This window comes from Oncorhynchus mykiss, chromosome 17 (genome assembly GCF_013265735.2).
Source record: "Oncorhynchus mykiss isolate Arlee chromosome 17, USDA_OmykA_1.1, whole genome shotgun sequence".
Taxonomy (NCBI): domain Eukaryota; kingdom Metazoa; phylum Chordata; class Actinopteri; order Salmoniformes; family Salmonidae; genus Oncorhynchus; species Oncorhynchus mykiss.
In genome coordinates, this window is record NC_048581.1 from 62,325,723 (window position 1) to 62,332,464 (window position 6,742).

The 6,742-nt window shown below is 42.1% G+C and overlaps 1 long non-coding RNA gene across 1 annotated transcript; it reads right to left on the minus strand.

Moving 5' to 3' along the window:
* Positions 1 to 1,816: 1,816 nt before the first annotated feature.
* LOC110494310 lies at positions 1,817 to 3,492 on the minus strand. Its single transcript, XR_002469251.2, has 4 exons — positions 3,373 to 3,492; positions 3,246 to 3,272; positions 2,661 to 2,683; positions 1,817 to 2,136 (listed from the first exon to the last, which is right to left on the minus strand). It is a non-coding gene; the product is annotated as an uncharacterized LOC110494310 (long non-coding RNA).
* Between the last annotated feature and the right edge of the window lie 3,250 nt (positions 3,493 to 6,742).

Here is a 6,742-nt window from a genome sequence, read left to right on the forward strand (position 1 = left end):
CTACAGGTGGGAGATGCTATGGTGACCAGCGAGCTGAGATAAGGGGGGACTTTACCTAGCAGGGTCTTGTAGATGACATGGAGCCAGTGGGTTTGGCGACGAGTATGAAGCGAGGGCCAGCCAACGAGAGCGTACAGGTCGCAATGGTGGGTAGTATATGGGGCTTTGGTGACTGCATCCAATTTGTTGAGTAGGGTATTGGAGGCTATTTTGTAAATGACATCGCCAAAGTCGAGGATTGGTAGGATAGTCAGTTTTACAAGGGTATGTTTGGCAGCATGAGTGAAGGATGCTTTGTTGCGAAATAGGAAGCCAATTCTAGATTTAACTTTGGAATGGAAGACCCAGAGTTACCTCCGCTTCAGAGGATAAGTTCATTAGACTTAACTGCACCTCAGATTGCAACCCAAATAAATGCTTCTGTTTATAGACACATCAACTGTTCGGAGACTGCGAGAATCAAGCCTTCAAGAAACATGAGCAATGGATATTAGACCGGTGGAAATCTGTCCTTTGGTCTGATGAGTCCACGTGAGATTTTTGGTTCCAACCATCTTTGCCAGATGAGTAGGTGAACAGATTTCTCCGCATGTGTGGTTCCCACCGTGAAACATGGTGGTGTGATGGTGCTTTGCCTGTGACTGATTTAGAATTCAAGGCACACCGAACCAGCATGGCTACCACAGCATTCTGCAGCGATATCCCATCTGGTTTTGGCTTAGCGGGACTATTTGTTTTTCAACAGGACAATTACCCAAAACACACTTCCAGGTTCTGTAAGGGCTATTTCACTAAGGAGAGTGGAGTACTGCATCAGATCATCCGACCTCAACCCAATTTAGATGGTTTGGGATGAGTTGGACCAGAGTGAAGGAACAGTGCCAACTCCTTCAAGACTGTTGGAAAAGCATTCCTCATGAAGCTGGTTGAGAGAATGCCAAATATGCAAAGTTGTCAAGGCAACAGGTGGCTACTTTGAAGAAATTCAGATAATCTTTGATTTCTCTAACACTTTTCAGTAACACGATTCCATGTGTTAGTCTTCACTATTCTACAATGTAGATTGTTTCTTTTAACTACCAGTAGCAGGATAAATATTAATGGCAATCAACGTGGACAGGAAAGCATTAGTTAGGTGAGTTTTACTGCCTGGGGATAGAAACAGATTAGTATTCTGAGCTTTGATGCACCAGTACCGCCTGCTGGACAGCAGCACAGAAGTGTCTTTGGCAGTTTCAGGCCTTGCGCTGGACTGTCTGCACCTTCCAGTCACAAGCAGTGCAGTTGCCATACCTGTCAGGATGCCACCAAGAGGATCAGAGGGAACATGAGGGATCAGGGGTCTAAGAGAACTTGGCACACTGGAAGACCACTGTTCAAGGAACTTAATTTCAAAGACATGTTCTCATTAGCTGTTTGCCTCAAATAGCCACTAGAAGGCGCCAGACCAGTTTGCACCAAACAAGATAGACCTGCATGTGATTGTCATAGTAACATTATTCCAGAAAGGGTTTGTGCAACTGAATGCAAGTCATTGGTTAGGACAGGCACAATAGTACAAGGCCTCTTGTCGATGTCATCTTCATATGCCAGAGAAGTTAAGCCGGAACCTCAACTATATTACTTGATCCCCAGGGCAGTTCAAAGTCTACAGCTGTACACCAAATTGTACCGCAACGGGGTTTCAAAAGCACCAAGTGTAGTGCAAGTTGGGTGGACCGAAAGACATGAATTTCACTACACCCGCAATAACATCTACTAAATGTGACAAATAAAATACGATTTGAACCTGAATCAATGTTTACAGAGACTAATGTAGTTAGTAAACCAAATATTTATTATGGTCTTTACAACAAATCAGCTGTGCAGGTGGTAAAAGGCCAGAGTTGAACGACAGGAGAGATTCTAGCAGAAGTCAACGGCCAGGAGCCATTGGCAGAGTAGACGGCTGGGTAGGCAGGATCTGTCCTTCACACCAACGAAACCAGCTTCAGACACCATGGTTCAGCTCTTTTCAAATCATGGACCACTGGCTTCAGAGGGCTTGGAGTGGGTGGAGAAAAACAATCACAGCAGTAGGGGAACGGGCCAGTCTACTTGGACCTCTGCCTCATCTTTCGCCTTTTACGCTTCAGCCTACAAAGACCAGAAAGTGTCAATTAGTGACCAGGGCTGCATCATTACACACCATATCAGTTTGTAAAAGTCCCAACAATGATTAGCATTAATCCCACCATTGTCATGTACTCATTATTTAAATGCTATGTTTATTTACTTAAGCAAGTCAGTTACCAATTTCTTATTTTATTTACAATGACACACGGCTCCCCAGTAGGCTAATAAGTTAGCTGCCTTGTTCTGGGGTAGAACATATTTAAAGTTGTCACCGTGGGGATTCGATCCAGCAAACTAGCAGTTACTGGCCCAGTTCTAACCACTAGACTACCTGCAACCCCAAATGAACAAACATTCACCCTGAATTGAACTCGTATGAGCCTGAAAAACAGTCAAATACATAGTTGTCAAATCTATTGTAGTAGATTGCAAATATGTGCGGTGTCCATGTTAACAGACGACTGGAGTAGAATGCATATCTGAACGAAACTACACAAAGTAACATTAGCATTCAGATGAGAATCGTTAAAGGAAATTATCCTTACCTGCGCATACGCTTCTTCCTCCACTAAAAACAAAACACGTAAGTCAATTTAAGAAGAGTCACAACCAAACAAGGAATCATTCATGTTTACAGCACAAGCTGCGGATCTAAACAGGAAGACACGCGAATATCTGGCATGGCATTGCGGACCATGCGTCACAATGTTAAGAGTTAAGACCATACAAACACGCAGTAGGCATGGCACTGGTGAACAGTATAATTTATCCTGCTAATAAGCCATTCCTGAAATCTACAAAATGCATTACAAGTAATATTGCTAGTACCTTGTGCGCCATTGGGCCGTGAAACCTAGCTCGCCAACGTGGTCAAGCTAGCAAACAACCAATACCAGTATGAAGCAAATTGTATACCCAACATTACAAATTAACTCCTGCGCCAATTAAGCGTTCCCCCTTTAAAGTAATATTGGATACTGCCAATGTTTCCATAATATAATTGGAAGGCAACTATTTAGGCACGTTGTCGTTAAGAGACATGTTTGTGTAGCGTTAGTTAGCTAGCCACTGCTTAGTGACAATGAGCCAAACAAAAGCCCGCTAACATGGTTAGATATTTATCAACTCACCTTTGCTCTCATCTTGTGGAGATGTGTCTGCAATTAAAGATAACACAGTTGTTGGATGTAATGGATGGCAAACAATTACTAGTGATTCAGTTGGATTTGTTTTGGGACATAATTCAATGTTTCTTACCTCTACAGCGAAGACACCAAATTGAAAGAGGACGTGACGAAGAAAGGGGAGGGCCTTTATAGAACCAAATGGAACGTCATATTCAATCGCCACTTGCTCAGCTCATTGCTCACTGGGCGATGTAGGCAGAAATCGTTGAAATTTAAATCATATTTTATGTTGGAATTATATACCTATGTTCAGCTTTGTTCAGGCATGTCTACAATCACGTAAGTCTATGGGTGCTGTTTGTAATAGAAAAATGAGACACACTTTCCGTCCATGTAAGCTTCCTTTTAAATCTTATTAAGCAAATGTTATTTTTCCACCACACCTCCCCAATCCAAGTCATATATAATCTGAAACCTCTGATTAAAGTGAAACTGAATGGTCCAGGCATCAATTATATACACTACATGACTAAAAGTATGTGGACACCTGTTCATCTCATTCCAAAAATATGGGCATTACTATTACCATTTTTACACTCTACATGCTTCAGCACTTGGTTGTCTAACTCCTCTAGCTCCACAATGAAATAGGGTGCAGGCCAGCCAGCAGGCTGTTAGCAAGCCTGCCAGCATAGTGGAGTCTGCCACTAGCACAGTCAGTGTAGTCAGCTCAGCTATCCCCATTGAGACCGTGTCTGTGCCTTCGACCTAGGTTGGGCAAAACTAAACATGGCGGTGTTCGCTTTAGCAATCTCACTAGGATAAAGACCTCCATTCCTGTCATTATTGAAAGAGATCGTGATACCTCACATCTCAAAATAGGGCTACTTAATGTTAGATCCCTTACTTCAAAGGCAATTATAGTCAATGAACTAATCACTGATCATAATTGATGTGATTGGCCTGACTGAAACATGGCTTAAGCCTGATGAATTTACTGTGTTAAATGAGGCCTCACCTCCTGGCTACACTAGTGACCATATCCCCCGTGCATCCCGCAAAGGCGGAAGTGTTGCTAACATTTACGATAGCAAATTTCAATTTACAAAATAAAATGACGTTTTCGTCTTCTGAGCTTCTAGTCATGAAATCTATGCAGCCTACTCAATCACTTTTTATAGCTACTGTTTACAGGCCTCCTGGGCCATATACAGCGTTCCTCATTGAGTTCCCTGAATTCCTATCGGACCTTGTAGTCATAGCAGATAATATTCACATTTTTGGTGACTTTAATATTCACATGGAAAAGTCCACAGACCCACTCCAAAAGGCTTTCGAAGCCATCATCGACTCAGTGGGTTTTGTCCAACATGTCTCTGGACCTACTCACTGTCACAGTCATACTCTGGACCTAGTTTTGTCCCATGTAATAAATGTTGTGAATCTTAATGTTTTTCCTCATAATCCTGGACTATCGGACCACCATTTAATTACATTTGCAATTGCAACAAATAGTCTGCTCAGACCCCAACCAAGGAACATCAAAAGTTGTGCTATAAATTCACAGACAACACAAAGATTCCTTGATGTCCTTCCAGACTCCCTCTGTCTACCCAAGGACGTCAGAGGACAAAAATCAGTTAACCACCTAACTGAGGAACTCAATTTAACCTTGCGCAATACCCTAGATGCAGTTGCACCCCTAAAAACTAAAAACATTTCTGATAAGAAACTAGCTCCCTGGTATACAGAAAATACCCCAGCTCTGAAGCCATCTTCCAGAAAATTGGAACGGAAATGGCGCCACACCAAACTGGAAGTCTTCCGACTAGCTTGGAAAGACAGTACCGTGCAGTATCGAAGAGCCCTTACTGCTTCATCCTATTTTTCCAACTTAATTGAGGAAAATAAGAACAATCCGAAATTCCTTTTTGATACTGTCGCAAAGCTAACTAAAAAGCAGCATTCCCCAAGAGAGGATGGCTTTCACTTCAGCAGTAATACATTCATGAACTTCTTTGAGGAAAAGATCATGATTCTTAGAAAGCAAATTACGGACTCCTCTTTAAATCTGCGTATTCCTTCAAAGCTCAGTTGTCCTGAGTCTGCACAACTCTGTCAGGACATAGAATCAAGAGAGACACTCAAGTGTTTTAGTACTATATCTCTTGACACAATGATGAAAATAATCATGGCCTCTAAACCTTCAAGTTGCATACTGGACCCTATCAAATCAAATCAAATTTATTTATATAGCCCTTCGTACATCAGCTGATATCTCAAAGTGCTGCACAGAAACCCAGCCTAAAACCCCAAACAGCAAGCAATGCAGGTGTAGAAGCACGGTGGCTAGGAAAAACTCCCTAGAAAGGCCAAAACCTAGGAAGAAACCTAGAGAGGAACCAGGCTATGTGGGGTGGCCAGTCCTCTTCTGGCTGTGCCGTGTGGAGATTATAACAGAACATGGCCAACTAAACTACTGAAAGAGCTGCTTCCTGTGCTTGGCCCTCCTATGTTGAACATAATAAATGGCTCTCTATCCACCGGATGTGTACCAAACTCACTAAAAGTGGCAGTAATAAAGCATCTCTTTAAAAAGCCAAACCTTGACCCAGAAAATATAAAAAACTATCGGCCTATATCGAATCTTCCATTCCTCTCAAAACATTTTGAAAAGTCTGTTGCGCAGCAACTCACTGCCTTCCTGAAGACAAACAATGTATACGAAATGCTTCAGTCTGGTTTTAGACCCCATCATAGCACTGAGACTGCACTTGTGAAGGTGGTAAATTACCTTTTAATGGCATCAGACCGAGGCTCTGCATCTGTCCTTGTGCTCCTAGACCTTAGTGCGGCTTTTGATACCATCGATCACCACATTCTTTTGGAGAGATTGGAAACCCAAATTGGTGTACACGGACAAGTTCTGGCCTGGTTTAGCTCTTATCTGTCGGAAAGATATCAGTTTGTCTCTGTGAATGGTTTGTCCTCTGACAAATCAACTGTAAATTTCGGTGTTCCTTAAGGTTCCGTTTTAGGACCACTATTGTTTTCACTATATATTTTACCTCTTGGGGATGTCATTCGAAAACATAATGTTAACTTTCACTGCTATGCGGATGACACACAGCTGTACATTTCAATGAAACACGGTGAAGCCCTAAAATTGCCCTCGCTAGAAGCCTGTGTTTCAGACATAAGGAAGTGGATGAATGCAAACTTTCTACTTTTAAACTCAGACAAAACAGAGATGCTTGTTCTAGGTCCCAAGAAACAAAGAGATCTTCTGTTGAATCTGACAATTAATCTTAATGGTTGTACAGTCGTCTCAAATAAAACTGTGAAGGACCTCGGCGTTACTCTGGACCCTGAGCTATCTTTTGACGAACATATCAAGACTGTTTCAAGGACAGCTTTTTCCATCTACGTAACATTGCAAAAATCAAAAACTTTCTGTCCAACAATTATGCAGAAAAATTAATCCATGCTTTTGTTACTTC